The following is a 26,976-nucleotide window of genomic DNA, read 5'->3' as shown; positions in this document are numbered from 1 at the left end:
CCCTGGATTAAAGAGTCTTCCTTCAGAAGAAGGAAACAATTGGACAGCCTAATACATTTTCAAAAAGTGTCTGTTTAGCTGTCTGAGCAAAGCCAAAACATGAGCATTTTAAACCATAATGCAAATACAATTCCTAGGCCCAGCATCTCTTTGGTTTGCACTATCAACATTAAAATAATACTGGAACTATAGTAGTAAATTTAATGTTGTAACCACAGATCAAACATACACAAGAACATGAATACATCATATGCACTACTAGAACTATCGGAAGACACTAATTCAGGCAATTCTGATTCAGATAACAGCAAGTAAGAGGCTGGAAATACAAAACAGAAATTATCTAAGAGGCACTTAAGGAAATAGTTTAACAAAATACAGTCAGCTTTCTAGAGATAAGGGCAAATGCATTAAATTATCCTATTTATACAAATTAACACACTCTCTAGAAGTTTGGCTATAGAAGTATCTATGTCAACAGACGCCCTAAATTGTTCAGCAGCATCCTCAACAAAAGGATTATCTGGTACCCAAAAAAGCACACAATAATCCATGAAAGCTGTATTACTACTTTCCTCTCTGGCAGAGTGTCTGGCATAGATGGCAAAAGCCTCCCATTCCCACTATTTCAGCCAGATAAGTACACTGAAGCTGCCAAACCTGTTCTTTTGGTTGCTGTTGTTGTTATGTGTCTTCAAGTCGATTACAACCTATGAATCAGTGACCTCCAAGAGCATCTGGTCTGTGGCTTCCTTTATGGAATCAATCCATCTCTTATTTGACCTTCCTCTTTTTCTACTCCCTTCTGTTTTTCCTAGCATTATTGTCTTTTCTAGTGAATCGTGTCTTCTCATGATGTGTCCAAAGTATGATAACCTCAGTTTCATCATTTTAGCTTCTAGTGATAGTTCTGGTTTAATTTGTTCTAACGCCCAATTATTTGTCTTTTTTGCAGTCCATTGTATGAGCAAAGCTCTCCCCTAACACCACATTTCAAATGAATTTATTTTTCTCTTATCCACTTTTTTCATTATCCAACTTTTACATCCATACATAGAGATTGGGAACACCATGGTCTGAATGATCCTGACTTTAGTGTTCAGTGATACATCTTTGCATTTGAGGACCTTTTCTAGTGCTCTCATAGTTGCCCTCCCCAATCCTAGCCTTCTTCTAATTTCTTGACTATTGTTTCCATTTTAGTTAATGACTGTGCCAAGGTATTGATCCTTGACAAGTTCAATTCCCTCCTTGTCAGCTTTAAAGTTCAACTGTAGTCCTGCTTTTGTGCTTTCCTCTTTAACTTTCATCAGCATTCATTTCAAATCATTACTGATTTCTGCTAGTAGTATGGTATTCTCTGCATATCTTAAATTATTGATATTTCTCCCTCCAATTTTTATACCTCCTTCATCTTGGTCCAATCCCGCTTTCCATATGATATGTTCTGTGTATAGATTAAACAAATAGGGCGAGAAAATACACCTCTGTCTCACACCCTTTCCAACTGGGAACCAATCAGTTTCTCCATTTTCTGTCCTCACAGTAGCCTCTTCTCCAGAGTATAGGTTGCGCATCAGGACAATCAGATGCTGTGGCACCCCCATTTCTTTTAAAGCATTCCATAGTTTTTCATGATCTACACAGTCAAAGGTTTTGCTATAATCTATAAAGCACAGGGTGATTTTCTTCTGAAATTCCTTGGTCCGTTCCATTATCCAACATATGTTTGCGATATGATCTCTGGTGCCTCTTCCCTTTCTAAATCCACCTTGGACATCTGACATTTCTCATTCCATATATGGTAAGAGCCTTTGTTGTAGAATCTTAAGCATTACTTTACTTGTGCGGGCTATTAAGGCAATAGTTCAATAATTACTGCATTCCTTGGGATCCCCTTTCTTTGGAATTGGGATATATATTGAATGCTTCCAGTCTGTGGGCCATTGTTTAGTTTTCCATATTTGTTGACAATTTTTTGTCCAAATTTGGACAGATTCAGTCTCAGTAGCTTGTAGCAACTCTATTGGTATGCCATCTGTTCCTGGTGATTTGTTTCTTCCAAGTATTTTAAGAGCAGCTTTCACCTCACATTCTAAAATTTCTGGTTCTTCATCATACAGTTCCTCCAGGAATGAATCTGTCATCCTGGCATCTTTTATAGAGTTCTTCAGTGTATTGCTTCCATCTTCCTTTTATTTCATCTCTATCAGTCAGTGTGTTCCCCTGTTGACTATTCAACATTCCTACTCCTGGTTTAAATTTTCCTTTCATTTCTCTAAGCTTTTGGAATAGGGCTCTTGTTCTACCCTTTTTGTTGTCCTTCTATTTCTATACAATAAATATTGTAATAGTTCTCTTTGTCTCTACGTACTAGTCGCTGTATTGTTGCATTTAGGATACTAACCGTGTTTCTGTCTCCTTTTGCTTTTGCTTTTGCTTTCCTTCTCTTTTTAACCATTTTAAAAGTTTCTTCAGTCAACCCTTGAGGTCTTTCTCTCTTTTTAACTACAGGTATTGTCTTTTTGCATTCTTCCCTGATAGTTCTTCTGGTTCTCTGTCAACTAAGTTTAAAGCCTCAAATCTGTTCCTTATTTGATCTTTATATTTTTCTGGGATGTTATTTAAATTGTATTTTGGCATTATGATTGCTTTGTTCTTCTTCTTTAGCTTTACTCTGATTTTCGATACAATCAGTTCATGATCTGTACCGCAGTCTGCTCCTGTTCTTGTTTTTGCAGAAAGTATGGAACTTCTTCATCTTCTGCTACCAATTATATAATCAATTTTTCCTATATTGACCATTTGGTGATGTCCATGTGTACAATTGTCTTTTTGGTCGCTCAAAAAATGTGTTCACAAGAAACAAATTATTGGCTACACAGAATTCAATAAGTCTTTCTCCTGCTTCATTTCTATCTCCTAAGCCCCATTTCCCACAATTCCTAGTTCTTCTCTGTTCCCTACTTTTGCATTCCAGCCTCTTGATGATCATCACATCTTGTTTTGGTGTGTGATCAATTTCTTCCTGTACTTCTGCATAAAATCTCTCCAATTCCTCTTCTTCTGTGTTTGCCATTGGAGCGTAGACTTGGATGATGTTAATAGGTTTCCCGTTTAATCTCATTGATATCACTAGCTCAGACCTTGCGTTATAGCTCTTAATTGTTTTTGCTACATCACTTCTCACTATTAAAACAACCCTATTTCTTCTTAATTTCTCATTTCCTGCATAAAATATTTTGTAGTTGCCCGATTGAAAATGTCCCATTCCCGTCCATTTTAATTCACTCACGCCTTGTATTGTAATGTTGATATGTTCCATTTGTTGCTTGACAATTTCTAACTTTCCCTGGTTCATGCTTCTCACATTCCATGCTCCTATTGTGTAAGTCGTACAACTCTCCTTTTGCATCTGTGCACATCAGCCTCTGGGCTTCCTTTCAGCTTTAACGCAGCTGCCTCATTAGTCACAGCGCTACTCGTACTTGTCCTTTGTTCTTCCCCAGTAGCTCGTTGAGTGTCTTCTGACCTGGGGGTCTCATGTGCCAGCACTATCTCATGTTACATTTTGGATACTCTGTTCATAGGGTTTTCGTGGTAAGAGGTATTCAGAGGTGGTTTACCATTGCCTTGGCTGAGTTTGGATGCATTTTAGTCTGGTGTCTCAGCTTTGACCATTCCGCTTTCGATGCCCCTACTAGAAGTGTAGCCTCTTGGTCTAGACTTCTGACGGCATTGCTCTCAGCTTCTTCAATACTCTCAAACCCCCTCACCACATTAAGGGTCAAGGCACAATTATTTATTTATCTTTATGCATCTGTTGAAGTGGACTGCAGGAAACAAATGCTTATGCCATAATACATTTGTTAAGTCTCTAAGGTGTCACAACACTCTTTTGTTGTTTTTATTTACTTGAAAGTTACATTGATGCCAGACTTGGACATGTATCCCGAGCCCAGCCTCCTGCCATAGTGCCACAATGACCTTCCTGTCTTTGTGGAACACTAAGAGCTAAAGGCTTTCTATATTAGTTTGTACACTGCCCAGAGAGCTTTGGCTATGGGGTGGTATAGAAATTTAATAAAAAATAAATAAATAAAAAATGTAGATACAGTAGGCCTTCAATGAAAAAAACAAGCCAGCCTCCCATTGGTTTCTGGGTTTAACAGCAGCCACCCATGTGGCTCCTAACAACATGGTAGTGTTAGTCAGGGCCAGCAAAATGTGTCACTTAACATCTCCTAGCTTTCTAATGCATATGTTGTACCAGTCAATTTTGGTACAATAATGTTCCATAATATTTTTGAAGATGTCAGGATATCTAGGGTAATTTTTTCTTTTTTGTGTGTGACTGTTAACCATAGGACAGCTACTTTAAAAAAGCCTTTGGTGTTTGGCAGTTCTAATTGCCCAGGGAGGAGGTGGTTGATTACAGCCTCCATTTAGGTGGTAAGTCAGCCTTATCATGTCCTCTCCCCTCTATTCCAGATTTCCAAGTGGATGCTGGATCTTATCTTGCAACTAGTGATAGGTGAATCTGTCGAATTTTGGTTTGTCTCAGTTTCTCATTTTTCCAACCTTATGTTCAGTTCTCCACATTTCTGACAAAATCTGTGTTTTTAAGTCCTCATGAAAATTCATCAGCATTTTACTGTGAATTTTTCTTAATATACACATGTATGCAATTTTACCAAATATACGCATTTTTGCAAAGCAATTCCCCAAATATTATGCATTTATGTACATGTACTCTTTTCATTAATATATGCATTTTAAGCATACTTTACCCTAGTATATGCTTTTTGTACACATTACTTGACTGGAGAACTACATTACAAAATTTGGAGAAGTGCGTATAGAAGACAGTTGTGTTTTGGTTCATATGCTGCTTCAGAAAGCTCAGATTAAATAGGTTCACCTTTAAATGCAAACTAATTCTCCCCCATCCCTGTTTGTAATTAGAGACCACCAAATTTCTATGGAATTAGAAAAGTTATGTCCTTTTCCCTGATCCTAGCTTTCAAAAGCCAATCAATCAGCCTCTGGTGGGGGGAGGGAGCGATAAACTCCAGGTAGAATGTTAAATGATCAACTAGGCTTCAAAGTCACTCATAGCATGCACTGGAGGAGATTGCACCATACAGTCGAGTAGGGAAACTGTTAGTTTTATTCCATTCCCAGTCTTGGCTTCCTTGATCTTGATGGCACTGGAAAAGCATATACAGTGCTGTTTATCCCCATAGTTTTTCACTGAGAAGACTTCTACAGTGTATTCCGAGTACAAACACAAGGCACAATAGGGAAAACCTTACTAAAAATCCTTATACCACTTGTCTTGCTGATCCCAAAATTGCTGTTTTTACAACCAACATTCACACAAGTAGATATTTTATTTATAAAAAACTATTTCTATACCACCTTTCACTTCAGAGAGCACAAAAGTGGATTACAACCAAAAACATAATAAATTATCAAACATATCAATAAAACATATCCGTATAAACATATCAACAGCATATTATCAGTTACAGTAATCAGTGTGATAAAAATTGACTAATGACTGCAAGCTTCAAGCTTATCCCAAGCTAAAAAGGGAAGAAAGTAATATTAACAAATAAGAATTTTAAATTTGCACAAATCCTCCTTATCTGCTGAAATAATCTGGGGTAACCAGTAAATTAAAACTAAATGAGGTTCACACATAGTGGTAAAATGAAAGTATAACTGTGTACTGAAGTTTAGCCTGTGTTTCCAGACAAAAATGGAATGCACACAATCTCTTCAAAGACCATCCAAGATGGCTTTTGGAGCAAAACTAACACAGTCATTTATATGAACATAATTTTTAAAACATAAATAAAAACCTCAGGCAAAATCAGTCCTCCTGAAATTACAGCCTGCCTCTTTGCTTTCCTTTGGTTATTTAGAAAAGACACCACAGAGTCTTAGGCAGCGGTATATTTATAAATGTGCAGTTCGCAGCTGGGAGGGCTATCAACATGTAATTATATCATGGTTGTATTACCTGCTCTTGTGTACGGGGGTTGCAGCTGTCCACCATTCCCAATAATAAACAAGTGAAAAGGACAGACTGTGACTTGACTTCCAGAAAATACCTCAACTGTTGCTCTAATCAAACTCACACTTGCCTTTACCTTGCCCCAATGCCCTCTTCTCACGGCTATACATTTACAAGTGTTAGCTATGTGTTGCTAAAAACAATGCAGCAAGAACTTTGCAGAATGCTTTAGCACTTTTAGCCCTTCCTGGGCAACCCGAACAGTTTAGGGATACTTCACTGTCATGCCTGAGAATATCCAGAGTACCTCTAACATGTGCCTTCCTCTCAAATTTCACTCCAGATATATTTATACCAAAGTTCTTGTTAGGGGACAGGAAGTGGGTCAAGCATATTCATTTTGCCAAATCCACTCAGATTAAGAAGCCAATTACTTTACACAGCAGTTTGGGTAAATAACACCAGGGGCTCCCAGACAGGATGTCTATTGAGAGATTCATACTGATAAGCTTGCACAAAACTTGCACGGAGTTATATGACATCATCACCTGTTTATTGAGCATTCATGCAAATATGTTTGTTTGCATGGAAGTTATACGACATTGCCAGCTAGTGGTTGTTATTTCCCACTTTCCAGTGCAATTTTCCGTAACTTTTTTATTGGATTTTCAGCAGTTAAAAATTAAGAGATGGGATAATTGCACTATTATTTATTTATTAAAGTTATGTCCCAACCTTCCTCCCTAGAAAGCATGGGATAGTAAACAAATTTCGTGCAGATAAACAGCCTTTCTGGAAGTGCCCACAGAACACGAACATTAGTCCTGGAGCTAGATAGTAATCATTTGTATTCATTATGGTGGTAACAGACCTGGCTTAAGGTTCTAATCCTCCCTATGATGTTATGTCACCTTAGCTCAATTGTACCAATCTAGCAGGGGCAAATACCATTTTACCTCTAGTCATTTTTATTGATTTTTTAATTGCAATTACATTATGGCAGGAAAGGGGGGGAACCCTGTCAGCTCACATTAACAGAACATTTGAACATCTATACATCCATTTAGTTTACACATATAGATCAATATATAACATCCAAATGTCCAAATATGTATCCAGACAAAGTTGGTGTTTATAGAACGTATGTTCAAATGCAGCAAGGGCACTTGGGTCATTCAAAACACTGCAAAATAGTTGGCAGATATTTGTCTTTCTAGGCTCGAAGTCTAAGTCTGTTAGCAACTATTAGGACACATACCCTTAGTTATGACATTTATGCTGCAAAAAACTTCAGGCATAAAGAATCAAGCTTCTTTTTTCCACCAGCATTTTCCTACTTATTATATATACTGAGAAAGATCCTCAAAAAGAGGAGGAAATCTCCTTCTTGCAATATCAGGGCTCAGTCCTCAATGCCAAACAATAAACTTGGTTTGTACCAAACTCTGCGGACTGAAGTACTACTTCACAAAATGAGCAACAAACTTGGGGAATCCCCTGTCACTGTACGTGGAAATGCCCTCTAAGCTAGCACTCTTTAAAAATTTATCAAAATGAGTTTGTTCCCTAAAGGCATCCGGTTGGAAGCTTTTCAGAAGAGAAAGCTGGGCTAGACTGAACTCTCTGATCCAGCAAGGCAATTTTTAAGTGTGGATTTTATTGTCAAATTGCTGATATTAGAATATTGTCACTTCATGCACAGAACAATCAGGACCTGCAAGAGCCCCATTAATTAGTTACAAAAAAGAAGTAGGATAGCTAATTCATAGCAGTAAGAGACATAAGCACCTCAGAAAGAAGCTGCCCCATGGAGCTTATACCATCTCTGAACAAACTCCCTCCTTGTCTGTTCTTACATGTACAAAATGCAATAGCATTTTTTTCATAATTCCACTGTTCATAGGTGGCAGTATTTAATCAGCCATTCCCATTGGAAAACTAGCATCAGTTGCAGGGAACAACAGGGATGGGTTTCCTTTCAATACCCACAATGTCAAAAACAGTTTCACCCATCCTGTGTCATATGTCTTCCTGAAGCAAACAGCTAAGCAACAAAGTCTTTCCTGCCATGATAAAAACTAACGCTTATGAGATTTGTGTTGATTTAGGAAGCTGGACAATTTTCTCACCCAATAAAGTGAACTTATCACTAAATACATTTTTTCCCCAATGACCCGGCTGTACTGGTCACAGGAAATCAAATAAGCCTCGGTAGACCGATAGTGACCTTTGACTGCCCACTTATCTCATTTTGCTGATAAGAGCAGGTAAGCTTTTGATCTTCACAAAACCCACCTTTACAGAGGAAGACCACTTGTATGCCTTCAGAACCCCTCTATGGGCCTCAGGCTTGCTAAATCTCACTGCCATTCACTGGTCCATTACCATTCATAGCCTAGATTTAGTTATAGCAAGGGTGGGGAACCACAGGCCCAAGGGTGGGAGGCAGCCCTCCAGGCCTCTCTGACTGGCCCTTGAGACTTTACCCCGGCTCCACATCCTTCCCTGGCCACACCTCTTACTAACCTTCCTCCACACACTTCTAGGGTGCTTTGAGCCTAGCTGGAATGTGTTCTTGAACTGTGATAATGGTTCTTACCTGCCTGGAGGTAGAGATGGGGTGGGGTGTTGCATAGAAACCTCTGACCACTGTGTCTGAAATGGAGTCTACAGTACAAAGGTAAGAGCCATATCCACCCTATCCACTTTTGCCTCTGGCTTTGCATGCTGCCCCTGGAAAGTTGCCTATGAGGGAATGCGGTCCTCAGCCTGAAAACGTTTCCCCAGACCTGAGTTACAGCAGCTCCTTGCCCCTTAACATGTGTGCTGCTACTATTGGCATATATAGTTCAGCTTTATGTCTTCTCAAAATCCCATCTTTAGACACTTGCACTCAATCTGATGCTTTTTCCTACTTTTGCGTCAAAATTGTTCAGCTTTCTGACTTCTGATAATGGGGTGCTACAGAATTGAAAGAGAGAATGTAGGATGCTGTGGCTAGATGGTGCAAGGGGAAATATTATGGTCCACTGCTCAACACTTTTTCCCTCCCTTAGGGAAAAATCCATAATCTAGTACTATTCTGAAGTTGCATGCCATTGACTGATTGATTGAATTTATATATCGCCTCATAGCCAAAGCTCTCTGGGCAGTTTACAACAATTAAAAACATTAAAAACAAGTATACAAATTTAAACTATACCAAATTAAAACCCAAAAAAATTGATAGGCAGGTTAAAACACATGCTATTCAAATGCTGTTAAAAAAATGCTTGGGAGAAGAGGAAAGTCTTGACCTGGCACTGAAAAGATAGCAGTGTCGGCGCCTCGTAAAAAATATCATTCCATAATTTGGGGGCCACCACCGAGAAGGCCCTCTCCCTTGTTGCCACCCTCTGAGCTTTCCTCAGAGTAGGCACTCGGAGGAGGACCTTTGATGTTGAGCGCAGTGTATGGGTGGGTACGTATCAGGAGAGGAGTTCCATCAGGTATTGTGGTCCCAAGCATGTAAGGTTTTATAGGTTAAAATCAGCACCTTGAATCAGGCTCGGAAACATAGAGACAGTCAATGCAAGTGGGCCAGAAGCAGTTTTATAAACCGTCTGGTCCCTGTTACCAATCTGGCCACTGCATTTTGCACAAGCTGCAGTTTCCGAACCACCTTCAAAGGCAACCCCACTTAGAGCGCATTGCAGTAATCTAACTTGGAGGTTACCAGCGCATGTACAACTGAAGCCAGGTTATCCCTGTCCAGGTAGGGGGGTAGATGGGCCACCAACCAAAGTTGGTAGAAGGCACTCCGTGCCACCAAGGCTACCTGAGCCTCAAGTGACAGAGATGGTTCTAGGAGAATCTCCAAGCTACGAACCTGCTCCTTCAGGGGGAGTGCAACCCCATCCAGGACAGGTTGGACATCCACCATTCGGTCAGAAGAACCGCCCACTAACAGCATCTCAGTCTTGTCTGGATTGAGCCTCAGTTTATTAGCCCTCATCCAGTCCATTGTCGCAGCCAGGCACAGGTTCAGCACATTGACAGCCACTGATTTAATTAAAATTATTTTGATGGTTCATTACATACGAGTCATACAACTGCATTCTGACTTCTACCATAGACTCCAAGACTTATGCATCAATAAATCAGCTGAACTGAACAGCAGCATTAACTCAAAGGGACACATTTTTACTTTTCTCATGACATCCTGAGAAAGCATTTACTAATACTAAATACTTCAAAACTGAATAAAAATTATTTCTATCATGGTATTAGCAATGGCAAAATTAATCAGAATTTTTGGGCTGGTTGAGCTTGCTGGCCTGGTGTTTAATGGCAGAGGAAGTATACATAGAGAAAACACACAAAATGATTCTGCAGTTCTAACTACCATCATAAACTGTAATTGCAATTTAATGTTGAGCTTCAATTTCATTTTCAAGGTTAGGAAACAAAACAGTAAAACCCCTTTCCTTTTATAGCTATTTTTATCTATTCAAATACTGTATGGAAGTTCTACTCTTGTAAAATGCTACTCTTTCTAAACCATAATAACTCCCACAGTCTTTCTTCTGTGGGAGATAATAGAGGAATGAATTTTGAAGGAGTGGAATGCAAAAGTAGGGAACAGAGAAGAACTAGAAATGTGGGGAAATGGGACTTAAGGAGATAGAAATGAAGCAGGAGAAAGACTTATTGAATTCTGTGAAGCCAATAATTTGTTTCTTGCAAACACATTTTTTGAGCAACCAAAAAGACGACTGTACACATGGACATCACCAAGTGGTCAATATAGGAATCAAATTGGTTATATAATTGATAGCAAAAGATGGAGAAGTTCCATACTTTCTGCAAAAACAAGAACAGGAGCAGACTGCGGTACAGGTCATGAACTGGTAATATCGAAGATCAAAGTAAAGCTAAAGAAGAAGAACAAAGCAATCATAATGCCAAAATACAATTTAAACAACACCCCAGAAAAATATAAAGATCAAATAAGGAACAGATTTGGGGCTTTAAACTTAGTTGATAGGGAACCAGAAGAACTATGGATGGAAGTCAGAGACATTATCAGGGAAGAATGCCAAAAGACAATACCTCTAGTTAAAAAGAAAGACAATTTCTGCTCTTAGTAATAGTAATTGCAAATACTTATAGATACTATAATGATTTGTAGTTTTCCAAGACTGTAAGATATTCTTTTTGTATTCCAATAAAGCAGATTAGGTAAAATACATAAATTTTAAGCCCTTGTTGCCATCCTTACTACCATGCAATAGGCATGATTATGTGCTTTAGTGCATGTTCTGTTGTCCTTGTGGTGAGTTCTATGCCATATGTGCTGCAGCTATCACCCAGCCTGTTTCATTGCCCACAGTTCACTTGAATACCAGGGAGAAGTATGGGCTTCACAGTGTTGGAGAGGACACTCAGGAGCAATTGTGTCAATACCCATTGCATCTCACTATTTTAAAGCAAGATGACAAAAGCAGCAACAATATCCACCAGAACATCTTCCAGAACATTCAGAAATCCATTGGATTCCATAAGTCTTGATAGGCAGAGGGGCATTTTAAATGGGTCCCTCACAAGAGGGGGAACTGTCGCCGTTAGCCCAAATCACAGCAGGAAATGGTCTGACTTTAACAATGGGGTTTTGGGGATCCGTTCATACCCAAACCATCCTTCACATACCTTGAAACTAAATCAAAGCTATACCTTGCTCTATGCCTGGGCCAGACAGTTCCATGGTTGCCATGAAGTCCTGAGCTGGTCCAGCAGAGGCAGCTCAGCATGAATGTTGCAGTCCCCCAGAACATCTCTTCTGGGGTTACCTTACAACACACTCAAGACCACCTCAGCTAGTTCAGTCAGGGAGGTTGCTGAGCAGTAGGAGGGGCGGCACACCAGCAGGACCTCCAAACTGAGTCTTTGGCCAGACAGTAGATTCAGGCCTCAAAGCTCATTCCAGGATGGAGAGGTCTTCTAGTAACAGAGGTGGAATCTTTATGGACCACAGCATTCCCTCCCCAAACCTCCAGCCTATGTTGGTGCTACATCAAACACAGATGGGCAAAACAGTCTACATCACGCAGTTCACCCACTAAGTCTCAGTAATACATGCCAAGTCGGCTCCCCTCATTCGCTATCAAACTGTCTTCTTATAAATTGACCTGAACTTAAGTAACAGCGCCACTAATTTAGAGGAATATGCAGTGTTACTTACTGACAGCATTTAGTGGTGGATGCAAGAGGAAGGGCCCAGAACTATGGGCTATGTACAATGCTGCAGCTCTGCATGTGCAACAGAACTTCCATGCACGCAACACAACAGAAGTTATTTTTCCTCTCCTCTGCACACCCCCAAAATAACGGGAAATGGAGAGGAAATGGAAGTCCCATTGAATGGAGTGGAACTCTGCTTGTGCTGTGTTGGTTACAACCCAGAGTTTTACCCCAGGTCTCATGGCTCCTCCCTGTGGCCCTGATTACGCAACAACAGAGTTTTACTGCCAAGAATACACAATAAGGAGCTACAGCTAATCCTGGGGGATGTACCTCTGATAATACATGTTTCAAATGCCTGTTTATCACAGTTACACTTCTTAAAAAGTTTGTTTTTGTATGCCTAAAATATAAAGTACACACCTTTACAAAAGAAAAAGAAGGAAAAAGGCCTGATAAGAGTTAATAATGAAGACTGCTTAACAGTGGATCTGTGGCATTCCCATGTTGCTGAGCAAACTTTAAGGGCTGGTTCAAATGGGAGCTGAACTTCGGATTAAAGATGCAGCTTTTCCCATCGTGATAGATTTGCAAGGTTCACACACTTCCTAATTGGATGGAAGTATTTCAGCACAAGGCTTCAGGCATATAAGCACATCATCCTATTTGTAGTATGACATTTTAATGATGCATACTGTCTGGGGGCTCCTTTACACAAGATGCAATTCAGACACAGCACACAAGTGTCCTCCCTTCATGCTTTTGCATCCAACTGAAGGGGAAACAGATGAACCAAAAGGGGAAATCCCTTGCATGCCAGGCCAGCAGGTAACAAGAGTCAAGAATAAATTGCCAACTATTGAGAGTCTGCATTGATGTCACACCTATGCTTCTCTGCTGTCTCCTTTACAGGATGGTCCCTTGAAAAAGTAGATATTTCAATGTTAAGGACAAGGCAAAACAAAACCCATGCAAATCACAGGAGATGAGAGTACCCGATCAAACCCAATTGTGAACAGCTGACAAAGGTGAAATGCAACAAAACCACAAAGAATGAAAATCTTTAAAGCCTTTTGATATACTTCAAGGCAAGGTGTACTACACAGACTGTTAGACAATATTTTATCTGTGCTTTATTTATAGTTATTTTAATGTGTACATCGCTTAAAGCTGTTTCAGATTACATGGTCTATAATTGTTTTCTAAATAAATTACTGGAAGCTACTCAGGGTCTAAGAAAAGAGAAAGAACAGCGAAATTTAGTCAGGTTATTGTTAACTGCTGTCAAAATAATGACAGCAGCCAAATGGCATCCTTCAACAGCTCCAACAGAATGAGAATGGTCTAATAAAATCTGGTATCTTGCCACAATGACATAAACTGACGGAAATGTTACGGTTAAGGGAAGGCAGACAAAGAATGAACACGCACAGAATTTATGGCCTCTCTTTATTATATACATTAAACCAGAACATCAATTAGAATTATTTAAAGCCTTTTCACTGCCATTATAATCAATCGTTTATATTATAGAATCTGAAACAATATTGAATATAAGCCCTTAGAAAATACTATATTTATCTTTTTATTACATTTAAAGTTATGGTTTTAACATATGAGGATTTAGATGTGCATTATAAATTACAGTATATTAAAAAGTAATACGTAGCTTTTAAAAAATTAAAAAGGAAAGAGTCTTTAAATATCTTTACTGCTTAAGCAAGGGGAGGTTCCCTCTCTTTTTAACCTTTTTTAAATCTCAGCCCCCTTTTAACCTCTTTTTTTTGGTAACTTCTCTAATTTTTATCTCTGCCCCCCCTCCCGCAGAGATAAAAGATAGCCTTTCCCACTATTTAAAGAAAAAAGCCAATACTATCCATCTTGTCATCTGTATAGTGCTGTGGAGGTTTTGGTATGGCATGCTTAAGACTATACTGCCCAATGAACATGGCCACCTTCTCCAACAGACAGCCTTATGCTTGCTACTCAAGCTTGAGAATTGTCTCCTAACTTGCAATGCTATGGGGTGAACAAGGTGCAAGAGATCCTTTGTTTCTGCAATGTCATGGTCTCATTGGCATACCAAGCCTTTTGAAAATTGCAGTTGGGTATGTGGAATAAAACCTTCAACCTCTTGAATCAAACAAAAAGACCCTCCTGGTAATTCCTATTACAGAGAAGACACAACAATGAAGATAACTGCCTTGCTGACTTTTAAAGTGTTCCTAACAAGCAAGGCTATACATAGCATGGAAGGCTAGACAAGAACTTTATTGCCTTTCTCCAGCAAGAACAGGAAAGCAACAGCAAACACCTGACTTTGCTCAGATACAACCAAGTCCAGTGACACCTAGTGACTAGACCATGTAATGACATGCACACTGTGCTCCCCCAAGGCCTTTAAAATTCTGGTTCAGAAGAACTACAGTAGGGCCCCACGCATACGGTGGGTTACGTTCCCGACCCCCGCCTAAAAGCGAAACCTGCCGAAAAGTGGAACTCCGTCAATAGAATGGCGCCCGATGCCTGAAAAACACCGTAAAAGCGGAACAAGAGCCATATGAGTGGGGCCTTACTCTAATTGAAAACCGCCTTATTAGCAGATTGCCGAAAAGCAGGGCCCTACTGTACTCTGAGTCCTGACAATTCCCTCCTTCCTCTGAAATACCAAAGATTGTGGAAGCAGGTAGTGGGACGTTGGGTATGCTGAAATAGTGCTTAATAGCCAAAACCTTGTGTGTGTCGCTTTGTATGAGCTTTACTTTCAGGATCTGGTTGATCACCATATTTGGTTAAGTTTTTCATTCCAGGCCAGACCGCCTCACAATTTATTTTGTGTGTGTGTGTGTGTGTGTGTGTGTGTGTGTGTGTGTGTGTGTGTGTGTGTGTGTGTGTGTGTGTGTGTGTGTGTGTGTGTGCGTGAGAGAGAGAGACAGAGACAGAGAGAGAGACAGAGAGTGAGTGAGTGAGTGAGTGAGATTTCCTCATAATATGTGGCATGGATCTCTTGTTTGAGCTACCACAACTTTCCTTGACTTCTAGCAGCAAATCAGGCACATGAATTGTTATAATGTGGATAAGATGGGCTAATGTGTTGCACAGATATGGAACAGCCTTTTTAAAAAACAGGCAAAGATTCGATAATCTCCATGGATAGATTTCCTCTATGAATAATCATGTTGCCAACTTAAATTCTCTCCCCCATCACCCAGTTGTAGGAGCTCAGCTTCTCCTGCTGCATTTCCTCATCCTACACTTGAACCCCACATGGTGCTATAGTGCTGCCTCATGGTGAGGATAGTAGCTTTTGCAGCTGTAAAGTTCCCCACAAATTTCCCAACACAAAACAAAATACATTTGGAACTTATCTAGAAACAGTCACCACAACCCAATATGACTCACACTCAGGAAAGCACCAACCCACCACTTCTGTTGCACTTTCTGTGTTTGGGAGTCTGACTAAACCAGAAATACCCAGCACCTATCCTCGTGCAACGCCAGTATGTGCGGCCAAGAAGAAAGTCCAGTGCAGAAAGCAGCAAGGCATCACACGAGTACACAGGAAGCTTGTGTTTCCATCCAAGCTCTGTCACTGAGCTGCTACAGAACATCAGGCAACCCCCTTAATTTCCTTTCTCCTAGTCTTAGTTCAAAGATGGCTCGATGGCCACGTTTGACATGTTCAAAGTGTACAGATCATATAACACCAATTCTGTTCCAATTACACTGGCTGCCTGTACACTTCTGACTCCAAAGCTCTCTACAGCTCAGGACCCCAGTACCTTCTGTAACATCTCTCACAGTATGAACCAACCCAGATCCCCAGATCATCTGAGGCCCTTTTCCAGGTCTCTCATTCTGAGGGAGGCTTGGAGGGTGGTGTCAAGGGAGAAGGCCCTTTCAGTTATGGCTCCCCATCTGTAGAATGCATTCCCCAGTGAGGTCCACTTGGCGCCTTCATTGACATATTTTCGATGCCAGGTAAAGACTTATCTTTTTCCCCCACACATCTGATAGACTGAGATGGTGTTGTTTGTATTAGTGTGCAGCCAAAGCTTCCTGTGGCTGTACGGGGGTTATTGTTTCATTGTTTTGTTTTTATGTTATGGTATATTTAGTTTTGTTTTTAAGAATGTTGTACGTCGCTTGGAGACCTTCAGGTAACAAGCAAATATTATTATTATTATATTATAATATAATATATAATATAATAGTAATAATAATGTTTTCTTGCTGTCACAATACACAAAACAGCCAATATTACACTTAGTAAAAGCATGTCCTGCCAAATGATTTAATGTTCTTACCTCAGTGTTTATCAAATAAGTTTGAATTTTAAGAAATGGAAAGGACCAATTTTAAAACAACTGCTTATCCATCACTTATCAACAACACATACCAAATAGTCCCCTTGATGTTATACTTTTATTATTCTGTTCTCATGTAATGAAATTAGTAGTAGTACTCATGCAAGAAACATAGCAAAAGACCTATGGAGGATGAACACTCCTCTGCTAGTAGAAGACCAGCATTTTTTCAATGAAAAAAAAAGTTTTAAGAAAAAGAAAAAAATTCAGAAAGCAGCAGGGTAGAATGGGTTGCTACATTGTTTTTTGACAGAGCTACATAAGTGGTCACATACTTGAGTGATGCAGAAAGGGAGGAGAGCCCTCACTGTGTAAGTCAGCAAAATAAAATAAACCCTTTAAAAACAGAATGGCACAAACACAGGGCAAAAGTTAAGTAATTTATCACCACTGGTGTAGTGGTTAAGGTGTTGGACTACAACCTGGGAGACCAGGGTTCGAATCCCCACATAGCCATGAAGCTTACTGGGTGACCTTGGGCCAGTCACTGCCTCTCAGCCTCATGAAAACCCTATTCATCTCACAACCACATTCCACACACCTTTGATGGCTCTGCCAATGTTGGTTCAAGACAGTTTCTTGCCTGAGGCAAAGGACAAGATGTTGCCCCCTCTCCATTCCACACACAAAAGCTAACTGGACTGAAAGCTGAATCTTACTTCAACACGGGTGATGGGATAGTGTCCCGCACTTACTCGAGGCAGGAGACTTATTTAGATGGGCCAGGACATGCCATGTAGCATACACAGCTCTGTGTTCCGCCTGCGTGGAGTGGCCAGGTGGCTTAGAAGGAACAACCAGAGAGCTGCTCTGCTGCCTCCCCTGCTCCAGCATCTGCTGCCTGAAGCAGTGCTTCACTTTGCTTAATGGTAGGGCCAGCCCTGGGCTCTGCTATCTGAGGATAAGGAATGTATTCTCAGAGTCACTAAACTGCAGCTTTGAACTCTGGGACAATGCTGCATCTCTGAAACAGAAGCTCATTCTTCAGGAGCAAACATCAAAATCTTGTGGAACAACTATGCATCTGTGGGGCAAGAAACCTGAGCAGGCACTAAACTGTAATTAAGAGAACACAACTCAAACTTTATAATCGTACAATAATCACAAAACACCTGCACTACAAGCCAATTAATGTTTTTTACTTCAGTGCTGAAAAGTCAGTCAGATATATTCCTATTTGCCATAAAGCTAAATACTTTAGTTTTTTATAGAAATCACAATGGGTGCAGTTCAGTGGCAGAGCGCATGAATTGCATGCAGAATGTCCTAGGTTAAAGCCCCCACATCTCCAATTAAAAGTAGAGCTGAACAAAAACGCTTCCACCACCCACCCACACATGTGCATTTGCAATCAGCTTTGGGTAATTTATTGAAGGCTAGTGAAATTCACTGCAAGATTCAGAGCTGCTTGCTCACTGTGGCAGCTTCTTTTAAACTTCTTAGCGTTGTTGCCACTGACAGTGGCAGAACTGGGTGCCTCCAGGGCTTTTATTTATTTTATTTTCATGCACCTGACATTTTTATCCAGTGAAATACAGTAATTATTCAGTGTCATTTTTTCAAGCCAATTGTATGTGGGATTCCTTAAATATTACTTTGAGTTGGGGTTGGGAGAATAGCTTTGATTGTGACAAATGCTAACCAATCAGCATCACTGGAAGTAGGAAGCACCTTTTACTTTCAAGCATGAATCTTTCAGCAAAGTTGTATATTTGACCAAAAAAGAGAAGAGTGTGGATCCACTCAAGAAGATATGTACATCCATATGTGCACCCTTTTCACATGTGAGAGGTGTCAATCAGGTTTCGGTCTCATGGTTACTATTTATGTTAGTGTCTTATCCTTATCCATATGGAAGAGAAAGTGGAGGAAAATATATCTGTAATTCAAATTAGTCTGGGCAATGAAGGTTTATATTCACATAACAAACCTAATTGAACCAAGAGCCATTTTAAGCCCCATTAGTGAAAAGTAAATCCTGATTGTGCAAGCAAGCTCTTTGGTGATTTATCTGAAGTAAAGGTTGGTGGATCAAATAGTGGGCAACCTGATTCACAAAGACCACTACAATAACACACACTTAGCACTGATAACATAGTGCCTGTGGAATCTCAACTATCATGTTCATACACAATTAAAGGCAGTGCTTTTTTTGGCAAAAACATGAGGTGCCAAGACTCATATCTTGATAAAAATGCTGTAGGTGCCAGCACAAAATGGCTGCCAGTGGCAGCCAAAAAAAGAAATGCCCGTATTCTGCACAGTGTTCTATCATTTAAAAAAAGCCCTGATTAAAGGTCTCTAAGAAAAAGCCTATCCTGCGAGTTTCTGGTGACACTGCTGCAGTTCCTTACAACAAGGCTTAGAGTCACTCCACAGTATGATGTTAACATTTTAATCAGCACTTCATAAGTTTCTTGTCAAAAACACACTCTTTACAGTGGTAGCTGCTAGGCAACACTGGAAAACTCAGTTAATACCATCAAGGCAATGAACAAAAGGTAGGAACGGAAGCACCAAAACCTACACGGTACTAGTGATATAAGGTTCATACATGTGCAATATGTAGTGGACCAATGCTGCACTGCTCATTTACCAGTCACTTTGGAAGGGTTTCATATTAAAATCACTGCAACAAGGTTCATAGTATAACCTTAGCAAGACACTGTTCCATGCAATGGCTGAAAAATGCTGTCTCTCTCTCCATCTGTTGTATCTAACACACTAAAGACAATTAAGTCACCACAACAGCGTTCTAGGGGCCTTCCCAAATTATTTTTGTATATGCATAATAAATGTAAAATTATCATCCATCTGCTGAAGTTATCTAGATTTCTTCTGTCAATATATCAGTCACAATATATCCCAGAATTCCAAAGCACTTTATTAGCCAGACCACAACCATACCAGGCCAGGTGTCCAAACAGAATTACCAATCATCCTAATTTGTTTCGGATGTGAATCCTAAAGTGTATGGGATCCTGCATTTCTGAAATTTCAGTAAAGATTGGCCTCAAGAGAGAAGAGCAGTGGTAATAACCATGACAGAAGATAGACTTCCCACAATACAGCTCTTCAAGTGTTTTGAAAAGGCAAAGGTGGGGGGGCAGGGAGGGTTGCTTAAACAATCCCTTTTTGTTCCAAATTAGTCTTGTGGTCTCTGCTTCAGTGGCATTTTATATAGCCAGTTTTGATATTGCCGCTTATTGCTATTTTTGTGATTTTATTTTGGTAATGCAGCCAGAGGTGCAGTTTGCACATAAATATAGATGATTAATCACTCTAGCCTCTGGGAAGCGTTATCAGAGATTCTTGTCCCTCTTTCTGCTTTTAGAGAACAAAAGTTTGTTTCAAAAATTCTAGGTAGAGAAGGAGAAACCAGGTCCAAATTTCAAGTATCATATCACACATATGGGATGCCAATACAGATTGAAAACAAAGGCACATGGAAGAAAAAAAAGAAACCAGATTCACATCCTCCTGCAGCTTTCCGCTGATAAAAAGTATTCCTGGACTTGGGCCATCCACTGTCACTTGGAAAGCATCACCAAGATACGCTATGGAAGTTAAGTATCTGTGCATACTAGGAATACACACTACATTCTCTTAAGTTAGTATCTCTTACATTATACAGCCATGAGAGTTAAATTGCCATGTTAAATTGAAAATTCCTCCCACTTATTATTTATTAATTTATTATTTGATTTATATCCTACCCTTCCTCCCGGCAGGAGCCCAGGGCGGCAAACAAAAGCACTAACAACACTTTAAAACATCATAAAAACAAACTTTAAAACACATTAAAACAAAAACATTTTTAAAAACGTTTCTTAAAAAAGCTTTCCAAACATCTAAGATTAAAACATTTTTTAAAAGAAGGTTTAAGAACATACTAAAAAGCAATTCCAACACAGACGCAGACTGGGATAGGTCTCAACTTAAAAGGCTTGTTGAAAGAGGAAAGTCTTCAATAGGCGCCAAAAAAATAACAGAGATGGTGCCTGACTAATATTTAAGGGGAGGGAATTTCACAGGGTAGGTGCCACCACACTAAAGGACCGTTTCCTATGTTGTGCAGAACAGACCTCCTGATAAGATGGTATCTGCAGGAGGCCCTCACCTGCAGAGAGCAGTGATTGACTGGGTATATAAGGGATAAGACAGTCTTTCAGGTATCTTGGTCCCAAGCTGTATAGGGCTTTGTACACCAAAACTAGAACCTTGAACTTGGCCTTGGTAACAAATAGGCAGCCAGTGCAATTCTTTCAGCTGATACCCTGCCCCACTGAGCAGTCTCGCCGCTGCATTTTGCACCAGCTGCAACTTCCGGACCAATCTCAAGGGTAGCCCCACATAGAGCGCATTACAGTAATCCAACCTGGAGGTTACCAGTGCGTGGACAAGAGTGGTCAGGCTATCCCGGTCCAGAAACGGCCGCAGCTGTCTTACATGCCGAAGCTGGTAAAAGGCACTCCTAGCCATGGAGGTCACCTGGGCATCTAGTGACAAAGATGGGTCCAGAAGTACCCCCAGACTATGGACCTTCTCTTTCAGAGGGAGTACGATCCCATCCAAAGCAGGCAACTGACCAATTATTCAAACTCGGGAACCACCAACCCACAGCGCCTCCGTCAGGGTTCAGACTCAGTTTATTGGCCCTCATCCAGCCTACCACCGAGTCCAGGCAGCGGTCCAGGTCTTACACAGCCTCTCTCGATTCAGATTTTACAGAGAAATAGAGCTGGGTATTGTCAACTGACACCTCACCCAAATCTCCTGATGGCTTCATATAGGGCTTCCAAGGGCTTCATATAGATGTTAAACAGCATGGGGGACAAGATGGTACCCTGAGGCACCCCACAGCACAACTGCCAGGGGGCCGAAAGACAATCATCCAATGCTATTCTCTGAGAGCAACCCTGGAGATAGGATCGGAACCACTGTAAAACAGTGCCTCCAATACCCATCTCACCAAGTCGGCCCAGAAGGATACCATGGTCAATGGTATAAAAACCCGCTGAGAGATCAAGTAAGAATAAAAGGGTTGCACTCCCCCTGTCCTTCTCCCGATAAAGGTCATCCATCAGGGCGACCAAGGCCAATCCAGTCCCATAACCAGGCCTGAACCCAGACTGGGATGAATCAAGATAATCTGTTTCATCCAAGAGTACCTGCAACTGCTGCGCCACAACCCTCTCAATCACCTTCCCTAAAAAGGGGGTATTTGCAACCAGTCGGTAGTTGTCACAAACCAATGAGTCCAGGGTGAGCTTTTTCAGGAGTGGGCGGATCATCGCATCTTTCAAGGCAGCTGGAACTACTCTCTCCCACAATGATGCATAGACCACACCCTAGATCCACTCAGTCAAACCCCCTCGGCAAGCTTTAATAAGCCAAGAAGGGCAAGGGTCAAGAGGACACGTTGCTGGCTGCATCATCGCAAGCACCTTGTCTACATCATCAGGCCGCATCAACTGAAACCATTCCCAAGACGTTGCAGCAGACGTTGCACTGGACACCTCATTGGGGACTACAGTAGATGTGGATGGGGCATATCTGCTACGGAGGCGAGCAACTTTATCCTCAAAGTGCCTTGCAAACAATTCACAGTGTGCCTCCAAAGGATATGTGTACAAAGAGGAGCAGAGGGTACCGAAAACATGATGCAAATGTTTCTCTTTTCTGCAGTTCAAATATAAGTAAACAAAAGAGAGAGAGAAATTGGCATGCATATTATTTCTGGGACTGAAGCAAGGTTTTAATGTTACAGTATACTATCAAATTAGGCCCTGCCGGCTGCATATCACTGAATGACTCAACATTTACAGTCACTTCCCCTTGTCCCTTGTAGAAGTTTGGAATTTCTCCTTTGATACTGATGGAGAATGAATGGGTACCTCAGTCACATGTTTTCTCGCTAATTAATCACCTAGTGCACATGTTTTTTTTCTAGCTCCTGCCAACAAGTGAGAGTAGAACACCACCTCAATAAAATGAATTTGCATAGCTGTTTCAAAAGCTTTTTATGGGTTCAGGATGTGTCTAGCTTTGAAATAGTACTGGCAGTTCGAGGCCAGAGTCTCTGTACCTGTATGACACTGTATCACATTCACCCAAGAAGCTAAAAAAGTATTTGAGCCTCTCTTGTGCTGTTTCATGTGCATGTAAGAATATTATTCATTCCAGATAAAAAGTGGAAGAGACTATCTTCAATGGATTGAACGGGCTTACTAATACAGGTTTTGCATTCTCAATAAAGTTGCAGAAAATACAAAATTTCATGTATAAAAACGCCCTAAGAGCGTGTTCACACCAGCAGTGCTTCATTACTATCTACATCTAGCTGTCATGTTAAGAAAGGGTCACAATTCTGTGCCATTCTTACTCTGTGGCTTTTTCTGGCCATTTTGAAGGAAAAGAGATAGGACAATTATATTATCTTTTATTTTAAAATCAACTGTAGATTCTCCCATTGTTGAAGCAAAATAATAAGGAAAGTCTTTCCCATTCTTGTCAACACTTAAAAAGATAAAAGAGCCCTGTTAGGTAGAGTTGCCAATTTCATATCCTGTCTATGAAGGCCTCCAGCTATGAACATTCAATCATCTAAAATCCTTGCTCTAGAACAGGCAGAACTTTCCATTTGCATATAATCTAGCCCATGCCATGAATTCTCACTCAAGAGTTTACATCCAAGGAATAAGGCCTCCGAAGGACAGATTGCGCTCATTATTTATCAGATCTGCTTGTCCGATACTGAGTCACCTGTATATCTAGCATCTGTAAACAGAAAGAAAAGCAAGAGGCCCAAGAAAAAGCAGGCAGAGACCTGTCTACACAGCCCCATTCAAACTCCCAAGCTGGAGATGGAGGGCAGCCATGCATGAAGTCAAACAAATATGGTCGAGCAAATTAACAGCACAGAGGAGGAGGGAATGTTCACACATCTGCCATCTGTTCAGTTTTCTACCACAAACTTTAACAAGAAAGTCACTAGGGCTCAAAGCCATTGGCCCTCAAAGCGTTCAGAAAGTCTCTACAAAACCATGAAGGAAAGAGGTTGTTTCAGAATTCTGATAATTATTATACAACACACACAAGACCCTTTAAATCTTAGAGTAATAGTAACTATATACTACACACACATTTTCCCCATCATCAGATTTGCTGTGGTTTAGAGGATTGAACAAGCAAGCTAAGGTTTCTTCTTCCACCTTTTAAATTCCTCTGCCTTTAACTAGAAACCCTAGAAATATTTTTTATTTATTAGATTTATTAAACGAAGTTGGTGAAGCCTATCCTCTACTGATTTTGCTTCCAACTAAATTACTGTGTGGTAGGCCACTGCTAAAAGCACTGAAGCAGAGTCAGTAAAAAGAAGTTGGCAACCCTACTATATAAAAACAACAACACAGGACTTGCATCCTCTCTTACATCTGGCCACCTAACCACTAGCTGGGCCTGGAGAATAAGACACGTGACAACACCTTCCCGCACGGGGCTTGGGCTGAAACAACCTGCCGCAGGCAGGCTGGGCGACTGCTCAGTTGACGCTGCCGGTGTTTCTTTGCACCACCCTCTAATGGCAACGCACGTGAGACCTCCCCGAGACTTCAAAATCAACACCAATGAGCGTTAATTAAACTAATGAGAAGCCTTCCAGCACGTCATCGGGAACTTCCGTCTTGCGTGCAGCAAAAACGAGCCACGGTCAACTCTTTAGGACTGTCTGTCTCCTGTGCTAAATGCGGCGAAGTACGAAGGGAATGAAGACCCCAAGAGCAGCACAACGCTCCCGCTAGGTGTGCAAACAACAACAGCAACCCACTTCGGCCCCGAACTTTGCTAACTGCACCGCAGCCCCCTTTGGGCCGGTAGATTCCCTGCTTTTTGCAGTAACAGTTACATAAAATCCTCCCGCGGCTCCCCCTAAGCTCCTGGCGGCGCTGCTGAGAAGGCAGAGAGGAGGGCAAGGCAAGGTTCGTCCCCTCCGCCTTGGAGCGGGTGGAGTTCAGCGTTCTTCCCCTTTCTCTCTCCCCCCCCCGTTGTTTTGTTGCTCGGCTTCTGGTTCCGCCGTCGGCTTTACGGCGTCCCGGGACCCAAAAAGTCTTCCTCCAAGGTCTCTTTCTATACAGTTCAAAATCCGGTCTGATCTCTTGCAAAGGGGGGGGGGAGTTGTCCTAACTACACACGACTCACGCTGCCTCTCACCTACCTGCCCTTTCTAGAGAGCCGAAACTTTCTTACTACGCTGCATATATACGCTTCAACTGACCTTCGGTTCACTCCCCCCCTCCAATCCCCCTCCCCCTCGGCGGTGTCCAAAACTCTCGATAACCGCTTCACTCCGCGGCACCTTCCGTCCCTTCGCCCTCTTCCACCTGCTCCGCGTAGACGATCCCGTACGCCTATGAGGTTAAGCGGGAGTCTCGATCCTTCAGGATCCTCCGGCCTCGCTCTCATCACCCCAAACGGTGGATTTATTTACTTGTTTATTTTGGCCGGGGATGGGGTGAGGGGAGGTGTTGCTGCTGCTGTCACTTCGGTAGGCAGCGCACACTACCACCACTCACTCCAGGATATCGCGTCGAGAGATTGCAATTTTGCAGGGATCCCGTGTGCGTAAGAAGTCCGCCCGCTCTTCCCGTACTTACCCTCTCGTGAAGGTCAGAGACGGCTGTAACCACTTAAGGGGGAAAAACACACGCCACTTCCAACGCCACTTCGCAAACTCGATCCACTATGGTGCCCTCTGCTTGTCCCGCCGCTCTCCCCCCTCGGAACTTGGCTTGGCACCAGGTAGTCCAGCTGTTGTAACGCCCTCCTGTTCGCTGGCGGCAGCTTTCACACACACCCCAGGACCCCTTATAGGCAGCTCTCCCTCCCCCTCATTTACTGTCACCTTCTCGCTCTTCAACTTCCTAGATGTACCCAAAAGAGGGCAGTACTCAACCATTTCTAGCCACGCCCCCTTGAGCACTGCTTGATGGGAAATGCAGTTCCGAGAGCCTCTTCCAGCTTAATAACCTTACTTTCAAAACAAGTGGTGGTGTGAGTTATTTCAGGGAGCACCCACTCAGTGCCAGTAATGTACTGGCAGTCGCGGTTTTGTGCGTTCATTGCCTTTATTCCTTTCATGGTTGCTCCCTTCATTTTCTCTCCATTATCTTTTTCTACTTGTTTCCCTGTATCTTATAAATGAGATTTGTTGTTATGTGCTCAGTCGATTATGACTTATGGCAACCCTATGAATCAGCGACATCCAAGAGCATCTGTCATGGACCACCCTGTTCAGATCTTGTAAGTTCAGGTCTGTGGCTTCTTTTATGGAATCAATCCATCTCTTGTTTGGCCTTCCTCTTTTTCTACTCCCTTTTGTTTTTCCCAGCATTATATTTTCTAGTGAATCCTGTCTTCTCATGATGTGTCCAAAGTATGATCACCTCAGTGTCATCATTTTAGCTTCTAGTGACAGTTCTGGTTTAATTTGTTCTAACACCCAATTATTTGTCTTTTTCGTCGTCCATGGTATGTGCAAAGCTCTCCCCTAACAGCACATTTCAAATGAGTTGATTTTTCTCTTATCAGCTTTTTTCACTGTCCAACTTTCACATCCATACATAGAGATCGGGAATACCATGGTCTGAATGATCCTAACTTTAGTGTTCAGTGATACATCTTTGCATTTGAGGACCTTTTCTAGTGCTCTCATAGCAGCCCTCCCCAGTCCTAGCCTTCTTCTGATTTCTTGACTATTGTCTCCATTTTGATTAATGACTGTGCCAAGGTATCCCTGTCAAATTCAATGTTCTCATTGCCAACTTTACAGTTACAGAAATCTTCTGTTGTCATTACTTTAGTCTTTTTGACGTTCAGCTGTAGTCCTGCTTTTGTGCTTTCCTCTTTAACTTACATCAGCATTCGTTTCAAATCATTACTGGTTTCTACTAGTAGCATGGTATCGTCCGCATATCTTAAATTATTGCATAAACTTGTAAACTGTCTTGGGAAGGCTATAGTCTGGAAAGGCGGCTCAGAAATATATGAAATAAATAAATTAGCTCTATAAAAATTAATGCTGTCAAACAGTGGCTCCCCAAATTTTTGGTATGGCAACCTATCAAGTCCAAATTTACTTGGTATGGTGGCCCATCAGTTTATTGTCACATGAATTTTGGACCATAGGTCTTCTCTGCTGCCAGAGAGTGGTTCCCAAGTGTTAAAATGTAAGACCTGAGCCTTTTCAAGGTTTAGTTACAAGTGTCAACATAGCATTATAATATGCCAACAAAACAAAAAGTTGTAAAAGTTATTCATCATATCGTTTACGGATTACAAGCAATAATTATTTTGGGTTTTCATGTTGTT

At 41.2% G+C, this 26,976-nt stretch overlaps 1 protein-coding gene across 6 annotated transcripts in view; it reads right to left on the bottom strand.

The window, feature by feature from the left end:
* The window catches only part of TFEB (transcription factor EB), a 101,404-nt gene extending 75,879 nt beyond the window's left edge, over positions 1 to 25,525 (bottom strand). Inside the window, exon 1 of one of the 6 annotated variants that reach the window (XM_061632285.1) lies at positions 25,263 to 25,525. The gene's annotated coding sequence lies outside the window, so the exon portion shown is untranslated. Of the gene's footprint in view, positions 1 to 24,042; positions 24,216 to 24,514; positions 24,782 to 24,989; positions 25,057 to 25,096; positions 25,233 to 25,262 lie in introns of those variants that run through there. The other 5 variants (XM_061632290.1, XM_061632291.1, XM_061632292.1 and 2 more) reach the window with 5 other exon arrangements.
* Between the last annotated feature and the right edge of the window lie 1,451 nt (positions 25,526 to 26,976).

This window comes from Rhineura floridana, chromosome 6 (assembly GCF_030035675.1).
Source record: "Rhineura floridana isolate rRhiFlo1 chromosome 6, rRhiFlo1.hap2, whole genome shotgun sequence".
NCBI classification, from domain to species: domain Eukaryota; kingdom Metazoa; phylum Chordata; class Lepidosauria; order Squamata; family Rhineuridae; genus Rhineura; species Rhineura floridana.
This window is presented reverse-complemented; position numbering and strand designations above follow the sequence as displayed.